The sequence below is a fragment of the Gopherus evgoodei genome, chromosome 4, assembly GCF_007399415.2.
Source record: "Gopherus evgoodei ecotype Sinaloan lineage chromosome 4, rGopEvg1_v1.p, whole genome shotgun sequence".
NCBI lineage: Eukaryota > Metazoa > Chordata > Testudines > Testudinidae > Gopherus > Gopherus evgoodei.
Genome location: NC_044325.1, coordinates 79,628,611 through 79,644,698, shown reverse-complemented (window position 1 = coordinate 79,644,698; position 16,088 = coordinate 79,628,611). Strand labels below are relative to the sequence as shown.

General features: G+C 44.0%; 1 protein-coding gene and 1 long non-coding RNA gene across 2 annotated transcripts in view; one reads left to right on the top strand and one right to left on the bottom strand.

Annotated features, from left to right (window-relative positions):
* Positions 1-2,625: 2,625 nt before the first annotated feature.
* Positions 2,626-9,654, bottom strand: LOC115650291. The gene is made up of 3 exons (XR_004000051.1): positions 9,591-9,654; positions 9,429-9,477; positions 2,626-4,726 (listed from the first exon to the last, which is right to left on the bottom strand). It is a non-coding gene; the product is annotated as an uncharacterized LOC115650291 (long non-coding RNA).
* A 5,625-nt stretch (positions 9,655-15,279) lies between these two features.
* The window catches only part of HSD17B12 (hydroxysteroid 17-beta dehydrogenase 12), a 224,916-nt gene continuing 224,107 nt past the window's right edge, over positions 15,280-16,088 (top strand). The window contains exon 1 of the mRNA XM_030560001.1: positions 15,280-15,371. The gene's annotated coding sequence lies outside the window, so the exon portion shown is untranslated. The remainder of the gene's footprint in view (positions 15,372-16,088) is intronic.

Here is a 16,088-nt window from a genome sequence, read left to right as displayed (position 1 = left end):
TTCCATCTTGTGGGCTGAAAAAAACAATTATAAACTTGTTTTAACACCTGGAGCCCAGTTTTCAGACATTGACACCTGAATGGAATGTCCATCTAAGGGGTTGGACTGCCCTTTTAAGATAAATGTATTTAAAAATTTGGCACGCAATGTTTAGCATGTTGCTAGTGTTAGAAGAAAGTGGGTGGTACCATAATAAAGAAGATTGATATCTGGCAAGTAGGATTTTTATGCTAAGTTCATGATTAAGCAAAAATTCCAGACTGTTTTTAAATACAAAAGTTGAACTACCTGGGAAATAATTCAATATGAAATGAAATATAAATCAGTTTTTAAATTTCTGTTCATATATTCCTATAATAGTTGCAATTCTTGCAAAGGTAACATAAAAACTATCTATAATTGTCTGGAACTTACCAAAAAGTGTATAAAACTCTTGTGGTTCCTCAGCTGGCTCTGCAGCCAAAGTTTATAGCACAATGATGATAGTCTGCACTTCTAATATCACCCATCCCCCAGGTTCTCCAAGCATTTACTAATATTCAGTAAACCTCATGACAAAGCCCCTTTTCCCCCCTACCCATGGTCATCCAGTGAGGTAGACAACTATAAGTACATTCCTCTAACTATATGTAAATTTAGACATAGTGAGGACAAGTGACCTGACCGGAACCTTGGAGTCTTGAGTGCCAATCCTTGTTATAACTACTGGTCAACGTTAGCACGGTGGAATTTGAAGAAAAATATTGACTCCATTATTATCCCATTTGGCTGTTCACTCATTGGTGGTGTGATCATGGTACACAAAACAATGACAATACAATGGTGTTTCTGAAGAATTTCATAAGGAAACATGCTCTTCAGACTGTTAAGTGTGGCTGCTCCTTCCTGTGTCTCTCCCGGTAGTTCTTGTCTTGTCTTGTCTGTTAGTCTAGGAGCTCTTAAAGTTTTTCATAGAGCAGATCAGGCTACATCTTAATGCAGAGAGAATCTTGTGGACACTTCTACTCCCATTTCCAGTCACACGCACTACCTCCTTTCCATTCATGATGAAATAATATTATTGTATTAAATTCAGCCTTTGTTTATGTGGAAAAGGAATAGGTGGGAAAGTATTTTGTTTTTAGCTTCTTTTTAATGTGATTTAGCACCTTGGAAAAAATGAGAGCCAGTACTATGTGACAAGTTAGCCTCTGTAGGAGTCCAGTAAATATTCTGTAGACACTGGTGGTTCACAGACCATAATCTAAGACCCATTGGGTTAGCTTGTAAATGGTGAGGCAGAGACTGCCTAATCTTTATGTCATGTAAAGGGCTGACCATGCTGTCAGTCCTTAACAAATAGATATTAACTATTGGCAACAGAGAAAAAAGTCACTCATGGTCTGTATCTTCTGGTCCAATGATCCTCCAATTCTCATTTGTACTGCTGGAATCCACTACTTCTGATATTATTTTTCCATACCAGTGAATCCACATTACTAGAAGTATGACTTCTGGGTGGGCGGTAATGCCAGAAACATTGACTTGTGTAACCTAGGAACTGGGCATCCCTTCTGCAGGTAAGTAGAAAATGACTGATAAAGTAACCCTGATTCAAATGCATCCCAACTTCTCTGGTTCAGTAGAAACTCTGCTGTTCTGATGTCTTGTAATTTTTGATGACCAAATTAAATTTCATTGGAAATTAGGATACTACAATTATACAGGAACAGTGAACATCAAAGGCCAAGAGGAGAGGAACTGATTGAACAAATCTGGTCATTGTAACCCTAGGTACCTCAGCACACCCTTCACCTCATCATGTCTAACTTACTGCTTAATGCACTCTACATCTTATTGCTTTTCACAGGATATCCAACCATCTTCCTCCTTGAGATAATTTGATTTCTGCTGCTGATTGAGTTATTTGGCTGCATGTTCTAACTACCATCTCAGTGAAGAAATTCTGCCTGTGTTGCTTAAATGTCACTCATCTCCCTACCCCTGTCCTCTAGCACTGCCTGTGGTACTTTGGTTTTGAATTAGTTAAAGCCTCATGCAGCTTTTTGGCATCTCTTCATTGCCGCCTCCTCTCCTTTTTCTACCATAAGAGGCTGCACAAAGTTCCCCAAATTACTGTTGTACATTTTTCTTCTCATTGATTCATCCATCCTGTAAGATGGTTACCAAGGATGAGTACACACTATGCTAAAGGTAATGGGGTTTGTTCATGAAAAGTTCCAGGTCATTATTTAGTGAAAGTCAAATTTTAACAGAAAGCCCAATCCAATTCAACGATGGATTCACCAGCAATGGTATCCCAGGTGTCTGAAATATAATACTGTGCCTAATCTAATTTTTCTTTTTATCAGTGTGAGTTTCACATCAAGGAGTCATGTGATGTTTTTATACATATATATATATATACTATGCTCACATATTTAAACTTTTGTGCTTTCTTTTTTCTTGATCTAATTATGCTGATGGTTTTCATCTTTTAATCCTAGTACTCCCAGTTACTTTTTCTAGGGCCTGACTTTGTATTCAGTGAGCAAGATCCTGTTCCAGTGTTACCTCCTTTTAAATTACTTTTTAATATAAACAGGACAAATATACATAAAAATCCAAGTAAAGAAAACCGTGCAACTACACCAGGTGTTTCAATCTGCTGAGGTTCAAGTTGGTTATAGATCACATGTAAAGTACAGCTATTAACATAATGCATATGAGATGACAGTAATACACCACGTGGCCCATTTTGTTGGTTTGACGGCCTGTATGTTCAGATTCTCTATAAATTGAAGCCATATCTATTAATCACTAGCAGCTTTTGTCCTTCTTGCATGTGAGTGTTAATGTAACACACACCCCTCATACCATTGTCAAAGGGAATGCACATTTGTACCTTTTATGCTTCTTCTTAAATTATAGTCTTTCTGATTATTTATAATACTGCTTTGTCCTTTATATAATGTCTTTTTAATACATAGTCTCAATGTTTTAAAATCCCTACTGAACAGCCTGGTGAGGTAGGTAAGTATCGGACCCATTTTAAAGTTGGATAAATGGGAACGGAGAGGAAAAGTGTCTTGCTCAGGATGACACACAGAGCTAGGGGAACCTTGAAAATGTTCATGGAAAAACATAATATATATAATTTAGATGAAAAATTTCAGACCAGCCTTAGTCCTGCAGCAAATCTAGGACTTGAACCCAGGAATCAAGACTCCCAGTCCCCTGCGCTGACCACCAATTAACATCATTTCTCCATTAGAGCCTTTCACTAGCTTACACTTTGCCACCCTGAACAGCTCCTAGACCACTACATCATGTGTACCCCTAATTTATCCAGTTCCATGTAAATTCTATTGCTCTATCCTCTGGATTTTCTGATTTCTATATTGTCTCATCAGAAGTAACTAGTGTTTTGTTTTATTGTTCTTCATTTTTAAAGAAATGTGCAGCAGTGATTTAATTACATAGAAACAGCTCAGTTCTTAATGGGGGCCACTGCATGCTCTGCTCTGGAAAATCTGACCCCAGGTAAAGAAAGTCCTAGACCTTATTGTCATGGTGCTACACTCTTTACTTCTGGGCACCCCATACTCCCCTTCTGTTTGTAAAGTATTAAAAGTCAATCTGGTATTGTCAATTGGAGAATGAAATCAAGGTACGATTGGGTGTCACCATGGTTTAAGAGAATGCTGTAAATTATATTCATGACTGGGATGTGATCCCTGGCAGGACTGGGGGCATTGAGGAAGTAGCACTCAAACTATCAAGGAGAACATGAGGGCACTTTCCCCATTATTCTGCAGTGCTTCCTCTTACTGATTCTGGTCTTGCTAAGACCGGCTCAGCTGAAGACTACTACCCAGCCAGAAGGATCTTTATTTCATTATGTGCCCTTGAGGTTGAAGGATCAAAAGGAAAGATGGGATTTCCCCATCCCTTTCAAAAAGAGTGCCCCTACTCATGAATGTCTCAAGGGCAGCCTGCATTTGCTAGTCTGCCCCCTGCCCAGGGTAACTGAATTAGTTTGTGTTTAGCAGGCCAAAGGTGTCTTTTGAACATAAACTTTACATACTGATAACATGTTTGTTACACCAATGCCACTGTCCTTGGAGTGCTGAGAACCCTGGAAGGTTCCAAGAGTCAGAATGGTCTGCTTTGCAGGTAGTGCACACCGAAGAACATCATGCCATAGTTCAGCACCTTGGATAGTTTTCCTGTTTTGTGTGGAGTGCCATGTATCTATACTCACTGTTTCTTCTGGTAACAGTGAAATTTCCCTTCCAGTTCGAGAGAAGAATACAGAATCCATTGATTTAATTATGCCCTAGCTGTTAGGGAGGCTTAATTCTAAGGAAACCAGAGATTGCTGTTAAGGATAAAATATGAAGATGGAAGATAAATTCTCCATTTAGCATTTATCAGAAGAAGTGGGAACTGTTGTTTGCAAGGTACAGCATCACCTGACAAAAGTTCTTTCCTTTCCTTTCCTTTGGATCAGTTCCATTGCTGTCCTTGTTTTATTTGTCTGAAACAAGTGATTCCCAGGGCATTGTACTTTGCTTTAGCCCAGCCTTGAGTTGGGTGTCTAGGAGCAGGTAGAGAAGGTAGAGAGCTATCCTGCTGAGGTGGAAATTACACACTCCTGCAAACAGGGATTGTTCTTGTGGGAGAGGTTTGGTTCTTATTGGAAAAGGCAGCGCCTTCCTGGTTTATTCAGAAGATGTTTCAAATCCTGTGGAAGAGGAACAAGTTAGTTCTTGGAATGCAATAGCTGAGTTTTTAAAAAATCAGTCAGAAGACGGGGAAGAGGTAGGGACTGAAAGAGCAGACCCCTCTGCTGTTACGGAGGGTTTGCAATGGTTCCCTAGTCATACTCTATGGTTTATCGCCAGGTTAATCCTAGCTACACAGCTGCGCCTGTATCTTCTCATACTAAGCAAAACAAGCTCAAGACAATGAGCCCTTCCATTGTATTCTCCTCCTCCCCAAAGAGTAGGAGGGGGAACTTCAAGCATACAAAGTGGGGAGGGAGATTGGGGCGCATGTAGTCACCACCCCATTCGTGTAAGGCACTGGCAAACTGCTCTTTTACATCCGGGAGCCAGACAAGGCGTGGGTGGATGCGTGTGCCTTCTTAAACACATGCTCAGCCTATCATTCCCATTCATCCGCGCTGCTCTTCCTTGAAACTCTTCGAAGATGGCCTGTTTTACGGCTGCCTGCGTGTCCACACCTGAGGCCCTTATGTGACACGAGCTTTCTTCAGGACAAGTGCCAGTGTCCTCCTGCCTGCAGGACTCAGCCCTGCAGCAGAGGCCATCCCTCCATGCGCACTTGCTAAAAAGAATGTCCAGGGCTGGAGTTCTCTGCGAGGGTTGTAATGTACCAGTTCCCTCTAGCCTACAGAGACAAGTCCTGGGTTGGGGCGTGTGGGGATGTGCTAATGGCAACGCCTCTGATCGTGCTTTCTGGCTGCTGCCTATTAAAGAGAGCCTGTCGGCTATTTTAAAAAGCCAAACCTCTCCCTGCGCCTGGAGACGCCCATGATGTGATCTGTAATAGCGGTGTGATTTCCCCCGGTGTTGCTGTATCACTAGCCAATAGTTTGCCATGCTATTGTCTGGCTACAGAGAGAGAGAGAGAGAGAGAGAAACAGCGTTACTTCATTGACTGCAATGTATTGACATTAGGAAATTCATGGTGAAAGAAGTTGATGATAATTAACTGAGTTAATAAATAAAGAATGTGCATATAGAGATAGACAGTAAATAACTTACTGGCTTCTTGATTGTCCCTGCATTTTGTTTTTCATTCAGTCAAAGTGTGAAGTGGGTTGGTTGGTGGTGATTGGGAGGGGGGAGGTAAAATATGCACTCTTGAGAGAGACTATTTCCACCCCATCAATAAACCTTTTCTTTTCCTAGGCGGTGTGTTTGTTTGAGTCTACGAGCCACGATTTTAATTTTTAGCTACATGCCTTGTGCTATCTTCCAACAACAAGAGATCTGTTTAAAAATAGCATCGATCCATTGCGCTCGCCTTTTGTAGATATTTTAAGAAGTAGCTGTGTCCTTTTGTCTCCGAAAAGAGCAAGCCAACTCATTTTTAAAGGTCCTGATTACCTTACTTGAGAACATACAGTGGCTTTTGGTTGGCTTCCTACCCCACCATCTACCTGGCAGCCAAATATATTAATTTCTCTTCCTTCCTAATGCTTGTAATATAGGGGGGGGAGGAAGATATATTTTCTGGTTTGGAGATGGGAAGGGTTGCGTGTGAAAGACTTTTCTTTGCCAAATAAACTCTGCATTTGTCAACAAGACAATCCCTTTTGTTTGGTTGCTGCTTTGTGCATGGTGTATGTTTTTTTTTAAATTATTATTGTTAATTTGGGGGCAGGAGGTGTGCCACTGTATAACATCAGATTTAGCCATTTGCGTATAGCAGCATTATGATTTTTAATTGCAATTTCATTTGTTATTCTCTCCTTCTCCCCCACCCCCTCTCTCTGTATAATCTGGATCATTGCTCTCTGTAGCTGATTCCGTGGGAGACCAAGCAGAGTGCGTGGGTGCAGAATATAGAAAGCCAGAGCCATAGAATCTGTTATTTGCGTCACTCTTGGAGACGGGGCCGTTTGCCTGACAAATATACAGAATTAATCCTAGTTTTATCAATATCTGTCTTTTGCTACAGTAGCCAAACACAAGCGTAAGGTGGTGGTGGGGACTAGATGTTGCTGAATGTTGATGTTTTTTGTTCAGAAAGCTGTTGGGGAGGGAGGTGAGAGTGTGTGCAGGAGAGAGGATGCTAAAATATATTCAGCAACCCCTGTGCTATTTGCCTGAGAAATACAAAAATCTCCCATTTATTCCTATTTCTGTTTGCTACAGTTTCCAAACATGAGGTGGGGAGATGTCCCTGCATGGTCTGTCTTTGCAGATTTCTCTCGCTCTCTGTGTGTTTCTGCATGGGGAATCTGTGTGTGTGTGTTTAAAATATATCCATACCCTCAGTGCATATTTTTTCTCTCTCTTTCTCATAAAAACACGCATACCCCACAGGATTTTTGTGCAACTGTGTGGAAAGCTGCATAACACAAAATATGGGGCTTTCTAATTAACTCTTTCCCTCGAATTGAAGTGCCTTTCTGTAAGCACAAAGCTCCAAGCACAGACATCTTTTATGATGAACTAGAGCCTCTGAAGAGGAGAATCTGAACGTGACGTCAATAGCTGATAACTGACGCAGCCTTGCAAAGGAGTCTCAGGCTGGCTCCTTGTAGCCTGCAAGCTCTAATGATTCTATTTTTTCCCAATCCCCCCCTCGTAGTGAATGACTAGAACGCAAACACACACACACCAGATTTCATATATAGCTATATATAGACAGAAAGCTTCTTATTCTCCAAACAAAGGAATGTGTGTTTTTTTAAAGCATTGGGTAGGGTGGAGAGAATTAAAGAAAACCCTTTCTTTGTGCAGTCAGTGTATGCAACCATCGCTCTGTCTCTCTCGGCAAAACAAGCTTCCCTGGCAGAACCCCACGTTTGTGCATAATGTTAAACTGGTGCATGGTGTTTTGGTGGTTGGTTGATTGTCTTTAAAGCCCACTTCATAAATACCCTGCAAGTAGACAGACACAATAATGCTTACAAGGCAACAGGCAGAGAGAGACAGAGAGACAGGCTCAATACAATACAGCTGTGGCTTGGGGTTTTGTATAATAGGACAGCATGGAAGGCGGTCTGTTTTTTTTTTTAATTCTCTGCAATGATGCACCTAAAGTAACTGTGGATGGTGGTGCAGAAAGAAGCGGGGGGTGATTTTGGAGGGGGGGGATTTAGGGGAACTTAATGTACATTTCATGTTTTGGATGTAACGTTCCAGCGAAATGGCTTTGTGTGTGGATTTTTTCCCCAGTACCTGCTAAAAATAGCATCAGGGTTTTGATCGCGTTCCAGAAATAGACAGAGGGTTGCACTTGTATAAAAAGAGAGCGCGGGTGGAAGAAAACCTGGACATCACCGCAGTATTTTTTCCAACTCCTGTCTGGAAATTAATTGTTGAATTTTCCTCCCCCCCTCTCCTATCTTTCTCTCCTCAACCCCCACTCTCGTCCCGTCCCTCCCCCCCCCAACCAAGGAGTTCCTGTTTGGGTAAGTAGTGATATTTCCTGTGCATGCTGCAGAGAGTGACTGTGATTAGTGTATTTATTTTATGCATGGTTGGTTTTATTATTTTATTGTTTCTGTTAAACCGAGGGGGATATACTCGTTTGCATAATGAATTTGGTGCATGCACGGAACCCAGAGACAGGGAATTCTTATAGAAAGGGGAATCACCCTGTCGGTAAATCTCTGAATCAATAGCGAGCTGCAACTCTCTCTCCCTCTCTCTGTCGGCGCTATTGAGTCCTTCTTTCTCTCTGTACCTATCCACTCTCTCTCTTTATTTTTCCAGTGGGTGGCTAGACACACTCTAATGGCAAAATTCGCTCTGTAGACCGAGAGGGGAACTCTCTGTAGATTACCTACAGGGAGCTTGCAATATGCTGACACTACAGTCCCCTTATCCCTTGCAGCTCAACCGGGGGAAACCACCGAAGAGCGGACAGTCTGGGAGCTGTCCACTAGCTGGGGTGCTGAAATCGCAGCACCGGCTGCTTAGCTTGAGCCGGAGGAGTTCAGTTCTTTCTATCTAGCCGCTGTCTATAGGTTTAATGGCTTTCAAAAGATGTTGTAATCTCGGCTGTACTCTCAGAAGGACCCCAGAGTATGCTGAGAGCCCTGTTTATTCTAAGCTAAGAGTGGCTGGGCGCTTCCCTCCCATTCAGGTCTCCCCATCCGTGCGTAAGCTCTGCTGCTGACTCTGCTCGGAATCGCCTGCCCTTCCCGCCTGTGTGTTTGAAACAGCCTGTACCTGATGATGGTGCTTCGCAAAATAGGAGGCTATAGGTTGCCTTATTTGGACTCACCCCTTCTCCTCCCACCTCATTTCCCCCCTCTAAGGGCTCACACCTTCTACAGGTGTGTGTGTGTGTGTGTGTGTGTGTGTGTGTGTGTGTGTGTGTGTGTGTGTGTGTGTGTGTGTGTGTGTGTGTGTGTGTGTGTGTGTGTGTTGCCTTTCCTTCGGGTCCTTACTCATAACCTCACCAGACGAATTGGTGGAATGACTGAATTGGAGGCGAAGTAGTGGGGCGATTGTTGTGAGTACGAAATAGATGCAGGGTTACTTCAAGGCTGCAAACACCAATCACCCCCTTTGGGAAGCAGGGATATTCTTGCTGGGCTAGGAGCATGCAGGTTCATAGGCATTCCAGTTAGCAAAAACACATAATCAGATTGCATTAAATCACACACATTGACACAGTACAACACTCACATGCATCAACCCATTCTTAACATGAGAAGGAAGGGAAAATTAATTCCTGACCTGATTGGGGGGGCGGGAGGCTCTTTTAGCCGCAGACTTATTTATATATCTGCAAGGAGTAGAAGTATTAAAGCCAGACAATAACAAAGAAAGCAGATCTCAGTAAGTACATCTAGCTAGCTCAGCGAGACAAAAAGCAAGCTTATAAAATGGTGCACCTACCACTCCAAGCCCAGCGACAGTTGCGGATCCTGCAGACAATGACATGATGCAGACATGAACATCAGTATACCATAGGACATATTTATTTGTTTGTTTGGCAAAAGCACATCTTGGCTAAAATTCAGACAATAACTTTATATATATATATAACAAGGCATCGTTTCTTGCAATTAATAAAACACAAGCCTATGTATTCATAGCACAGTAGAATGCCACCCACTAATGTCCCTAATGTAGAAATCGTCCCTTCCCCGAACCTGCGTGGTCGTATTTACAAACTGATCATTTAAAAAAATCCACTTACAACACGTGTAGCCAATTACTGTAACTCTTAATATAGCTCTATAAAACAGTCATTAGCAACCAGAAATGCTGCCCTCCTTTCTCCCGCTCCCTCCCTTCCCCTCCCCTCCCCTCCCCTCCTAGATCATTGCATCTCTTGGCACAATGCATAAGATTACCCTTAACTGGATCCTATTAAATAATTCAATGGTGGCGGTGTAATTTTGGTTGGAAACTGCACGGATTTCCAAGTCGTGACTGTAAAAGTGAGTAATGTGCTCTGGCTGCGTCATGGCTCCAGTCACAGATGGTTCCAAACTGAGCAGAAATCGTGACTTCGACTTGAGACGTCCCCTCTACATGAAAAGACCATCCAATCAAAACGGCGTCAGGGGGGCAGCTGGACTCCTCGGATCTCGCTTTCTCTTTGCTCTCCCATCTATGTGTGTGTGCCTGTATATATATATATATATATAATATGTGTGTGTGTGTATTTATATATTTACATATATATATATATATATAATGTCTGTGTGTGTGTGTATACAAATACACAGATATATATACACACACAACAAGTTGCAGAAGGGGAAGGGAGTGGAGGGGTTAATCTTGGGGAATCTTCTGCACTTAGCAAAATCGTGACCCTCCCACACAGTACAGTAACTTATATACATACCTGGAGGAAGGGATGCTTTGCTTTGGGCTTCCTAAAAATATTTGGTGGTGGCTGCACCCTCCAACGTGCTCATAGGACCGGACACCGATGCACCCGCAAAGGTAAGTGATGGGGGTTTAAAACTTTTTTAATATTGTGATCAGAATCCCCAACTCTGCAGTCAGCCCGGGTGTTCGGTTGATTCTGTTGGAGTTTCTAAAGCAAGCTGGTGTTGTTCAAAGCAGTCCGCTTAGTGTGGCTAGCAATACTTTTTAGGGAGGATATAGGGGCGCGTAGGTGGTTTGTATCTACGAGTGTGTGTTGTGATTCTGGTGATATTCCTGGTGTGAGTTTCGTGTGCCATTACAGCTGATAAGGCAGGAACTTTGTGTCTCTGCACCTCATGTTGGAGAGTGTATATTGATCAGTGACAATATTTTCAGTGTGCGAGCAGACAAGAGGTTAACTTCCAAGTTCTTGAGTTATTGTTAGTTCTGCCAGTCCTGTTCGATCTTCTGTACGATTTCTTCTTTAACTTGAGTAGTAACCCGGCTGATGCATGGAGAAAAAGTGGACACTGATTTGCCTTTATTCTGCTGCTGATAGGCACTAGCGGGGCTACTAATTTCCAGCAAGCTTTGTTCAAAAGATCTCTGGAGTAGTTCAGTGACACACCCATGGAACTTTTATTAACTGAAAAGGTGGATTTCCCATCTCTTTGCTTGGGCTGAGTTGAAGCTTGAAAGTCACGATGGTATTAATAGTTGGTGATAAGTGGAAAGTAGGCAGTTTCGTCTTTCTTCCCTCCCTCTTCCCCCTCCCGTCATATCTTGGGTGCTCAATCTACTGATGAATTTATATTGGTGGCATACATTGGCCATTGCTGGGTGGCAGCATCAGCATAGTTTGCTGACAAATGCCCTGGATAGTTTTAGATTACTTTAGCTTCCTTTATTGTCATTAGATGTTGGGCATCTCATTTTCTTAAATATACCTGGAATTAATTGCTGTTTGGATGTATTCATAATCCAGGTCCTCTCTTGATTTGATTTATTATAATTTAATCGTGTCTCTTTTGTTCTGGGATTGCATGGCAACACTATTGAACGTGCTCTTGTCTAGGATTTGTTGAATAATTAGAAATGGAAATATTTCTCTCTTCCCCCCTCCTCCACTCCCCCTTTCGAAAAAAAGGAAATGTGAGGCGTCTCCTGATTGGTGGGTGACGATTTTAGTCCGCACCAATGAGCTGTCTGCTTGGTCTCTATTTATTTAGTGCTCAGGGGGAGAGTTTTCTCTTTACGCAGCGCCTGTGCACAGCGCTAGACCCTCTGCTCGGGAGCAGAGAGATGGGGGGACATTCCGAACTCTACCTTGCTCACAAAGCCCCCAGATCCTGCAAGCCTGGGCTCCCAGGTCCTTGATGGGAGGGGGAACGAGGAGGACAAGAGGGGCTCAGTGTGATGGGGATGGGCTAGGGGAACCCCCCCTCCTTCCCCACCGCTTCCTCTCCTGAGTTGGGTACATCGCCTTGGGTTTGGAGAGGGACTTGGTCGGGATGGAGGGGGTGGGGAGGGATCCTTATGTGTCTGGGAAAAGATCAGCCGATCGCCTTTGGGTCGTGTGGATATTTTGGTGGCAGTCGGATGGATGGATGGATGTAGGAAGCCGCAGGAGACTGTCCTTCGCGAATCTTTTTGCGGTCTGGGCTTGCTGTATATAACTACCTAGCCGGGAAGCCCTTACCCCAAAAAGCATTCGCGGAGGGCGCATTCGCCGAAGGAGCAGCAGCTGCGATCGCCGAGCCTTGGACTTATCTAGACTCTCTTGGCTTCTTTACCTTCCCCCTCCCTCCTCAGTCCAGCCCCCAGCCCCAACCCTTCAGTCCTGTGTGTATATATGGAAAGAAATAAACACCATGTCCCCTTCCCCACGCCGCTTGGTCACCAAGACATTCAGTTATTCACCCGCGTCTGCTAACCTAACTTTTTAATCGACTTTTGCCTAACGGGGCGGATCACACGTTTATTCGGGTCATTTTATTGTTGATTTTATGTAATTATTTTTTTGTAAAAAAATAAAAAATATAATAAAACTTCCCAAAAGTTCTCAGCCCCTCCTCCCCTCACCCCCAAGGATTTTTTTAAAAGGGGATTTTTAGTGGATCGAAATGATTTAATTACAAAAAAAACCTGAAGCGGTTCATTAAATTGCCTCTTTAACCGGGAGATTGGGTTTATTTCGAGGTGGGGAGGGAGGAATTTTCTGGGATCACCCCATAAAGAAGGGAGGGAGGAGGAGAGGGAGGCGCACGAATCAGCCGCGGTTTGGGGGAGACCCCAGTTACCAGGAGATGCACCATGGAAGCGCTTGCCAAAGGCGCCTCCCTGCACAGTTCCAACCTGATTTTAGGCAACTTGCAGCCCGTTGATTCCCCAAATCATCCTTTCCCCAACACAAAGTGGCCCCGAAAGGGGTAAAAAAGGCGGAATCCGGGGGAAAACCCAGCCGAGGCGATGCTTTTGGGCGAGGTGATTGCAAGCGAGGAAAGCAGCATCAGCACCAGCTCTCTGGCTCTGAAACTGCCTTGTTCCAAGCACACAGCAGTAAGAGCATCTATAGAGGAGTTAGGATGGCTGCATTCCTTCTCTTTGCAGTAATTACCAAGGCGGATTCCGTGGGCAACAAATCAACCCCCCCTCCCTAATTGCTGCTCCCCAAAAGAAAAACGATTTTAAAAAGTAGACCCGTGCAGATCAGCCCAGGGAAATAGACAGGAGCTGAGCAGCAAGTTGGCAGTGGAGTGCCCGGCTGACGCAAGACAGGGCCTGTGGTTCAAACGTCTGCAATTTTTTTAAAAAAAGGATTATTATCTAAGATCTGAACTGTTAAAAACCGCCAGGGTTCCCCTCCCTGCACCCCTCTAGCCGGCACAGACGGGGATCCGGCTCGGAAATGACTGGTTTTGTATCTGAAAAAAAGTCTGCATTGAAGACACACAGGACCAGGAGCACAACAGAGGCAAAGAGTTAATATTTCTCCAGAGATAAAAGATATTTTGAAGCCCTGGTTGTACTTTATACGAGAGTGAAAGGCTGGTTAAGGGATAAGCAGGGAAACAAGGCGAAAGCAAAAGCACCTCTCTGTTTCCCCCCACCCTTACCTTAGCCAGGACACGTAACTGGCTTGGTGAGAACAGAGGTGGAAGAGTCACAATATCTTTCAAACAGACCTGCATATTTCCAATTGTTTGCCCTCTCCCCTTGGGAAAAATAATGTTTGTCCTTTCCAATCGCCAGGAAACCTCTGTCCAGGGCTTTATGCACGTGAGCATCTTTTAAAGGGAGAGACAAGGTTTCAGGGGGAACTTAGAAAAAAAAAAGAGTGATGAGACAGATCAGCAAAGATCAGGCTATGGAAACATCTTCACCATTTGCTACCTAGCTTGGCCCAATAGAATTTAAACCAAAGGTGATTTTTGGACAGATCAGAAGCGAATGTAACTCCGAGCCACCGTGGTTTAGATTCACATCTCTTTACATTGCCAGCCAACTGTTGCTACCATTCTGGGGACTGCTGCTGCAGGAGTGTGAACGGAGACTTCTCCTCTCGGCTACATCAGGGGGCTACCAGGCTTTGCTCTCCTGCGTAGAAACCAGTGAAAAAGAAAACCGGGGCATTTGTTTCTCCCCCTCCTCATTTATCTTTTGGAAGATTTCCTTTAATTAGTGGAAAGTTGGAAACTTCCATCAGCCCTGATCATTAAAACAGCAGCAGCAGCAGCCTTCACGCAAATGCTCGGGGGCTGCACCTTAAGAAATATTTCAAATACCCTATTCCTAAACCTGACCAACCATAAAAGCAGCTGCGGAAAGAGGCACCTTTTGGATCGATTAGATTCTCCTAACGGATTAATTTGCAGCTTCTTTTAAAGGGTTATAGTTATTGATGGTTTCCTCCGCCTCTTCCAGACAGATACCCACTTTACAACATTCCTTTCACTCCACTAAGGAACTACAAGGCCTCACTCTTATACTATACAGTATAGTCTTGTCTATTTCATTTCTCTATGAAAAGCAACAGCTAAACCCGCCCGCCAGCTCGGGCTAATGCTGGTTTTAAACTCCCTGAAGTTACGAGGTGCAGTTGCTTTAGCAAGGGAGTGGGTCGGGAGGGTGGGAGCATTCCTGACCTTTACAGCTGACTGTTTTGGATTGAAGGGTTTGCTTGATTTTATTTTTTTGAATTAATATGAGTGTTAAAGGGGAATCTGGACAGATTCAAATCTGGCCCTAAGCAGCAAAAGTGTTTCACTCCTACATTTCATGCTACTTTTAAATGTCTGACTGATCAGAGCCCAGCTCTCGCTAACACAGCCTGGGTGTCTCAGCAAAAGCTAAGGTGAGTCGGGAGGATGCGCACAAGTCCTCGCAGAAAGTGAAGTTCAAAGCCTCAGGGGGTGGGAGGGTATGTCTGCGCCTCTCCCCCAAATGTTTAGCTAACGTGCTCTGCATTCACTTAACGTGCTGTCGATCCAGCAACCTTCCCTGGTGGGTGACATGGGCTTTGGGTAAGTTTCGGGCATTAGTGTCCTGTTGAACCCAGTGCAGGGAGACGAGAACTACCCCGCTGCTTCTCACTGCATAGACACAAGTTTTAAAAACCCTCTGATCTTGCAGCTCTCTTCTTTAGCCCCTCTGCCTGATGTGCAGTACACACGTGTGATGGGTGTCTGTGTCTCTCTTTCAGGCTGGCCTGGACGAGCCTCTGCTAAAGCTACTCGAAGGTTCAGGATCCTAGTCAATGGAACAAAAGGAAGACTCGAGTGCCTGTAAGACCAGGTGAGAAACACACAACAGAAGCTACCGGCACTAGCCCAGTTATCACAAAAGGTCACATAAGCTACACAATCCCGTCATTCTAGATCCATTGGACAGATGCATCCCTGGTGTCACCCCATTGACGTCCCGGGCATTACATCAGCCTCATCTCCTACAGCTAGCATTAGTGCTCACGGTTTTCTATGGCAGTAACAGGTGGCAGGACATGTAGGGTAGCTCGGCCTGCAGCCAGGTTACCGTTAATCAGCAGGGTCGCTATTAAAAACCAAGGGGCAGTGGAGGGATGTGTTATGGGGGCAAGCTTCCAACATAAGTTAGTTCCAGTGACTTGTAGGGAGCCCCCTCCTCTTAATTCAGTCCAGAGTGTTTCTCATATAGAAGAAAAGAGAATTCCCTGCCTGTGTTCCACCTCTTCCTCCTAGCCCATGGCCTCTGTTTGAACTTGCCCTCAGCGTTTCCATTAACAAACCAAACCACGTCCAAACGCCTCTCAGTGCCCCACAAAGTTATAGCTGTTCGAAGCTTTAAAAGGAGCTTGAATCCCCGGTGCTCCTCCCGGAGCTCTCCTCCTCTTTGGGCTCATCTAAAGAACCAGAACCGATTCTTGTGTGCAGTACCACTCTATTGTGTTACAGCTAATTGTGTGTGTTTCTAATGACCTCCTCTCTGTGGTTATGACAAGATGGAGTGCTGGAGGCCTACCTAGGCAGTCCTGAA